The sequence below is a fragment of the Octopus bimaculoides genome, chromosome 29 (genome assembly GCF_001194135.2).
Source record: "Octopus bimaculoides isolate UCB-OBI-ISO-001 chromosome 29, ASM119413v2, whole genome shotgun sequence".
NCBI lineage: Eukaryota > Metazoa > Mollusca > Cephalopoda > Octopoda > Octopodidae > Octopus > Octopus bimaculoides.
Genome location: NC_069009.1, coordinates 4,189,657 through 4,190,140, shown reverse-complemented (window position 1 = coordinate 4,190,140; position 484 = coordinate 4,189,657).

Sequence of the window (484 nt, the reverse complement as noted above, 5' to 3'; positions counted from 1 at the left end):
GAAGGGCATCCAGCTGTAGAAACTCTGCCAAATCAGATTGGAGCCTGGTGTTGCCATCCGGTTTCACCAGTCCTCAGTCAAATCGTCCAACCCATGCTAGCATGGAAGGCGGACGTTAAACGATGATGATGATGATGATGATATAAATACATATATATTTATACACTTATAATGTGTTAAGTAATTAAATCTACTTTTAAGTATACATAAATATATATACACACACACAAATGTATGTATTTGTGTGTGTATTTATATATGCTGGTGGCATGTGAACAAAACATTGGCTGAGTCCTGTGCAGGTGGCACGTAAAAAGCACCCACTCCACTCTCGGAGCGGTTGGCATTAGGAAGGGCATCCAGCTGTAGAAACTCTGCCAAATTAGATTGGAGCCTGGTGTTGCCATCCGGTTTCACCAGTCCTCAGTCAAATCGTCCAACCCATGCTAGCATGGAAGGCGGACGTTAAACGATGATGATGATG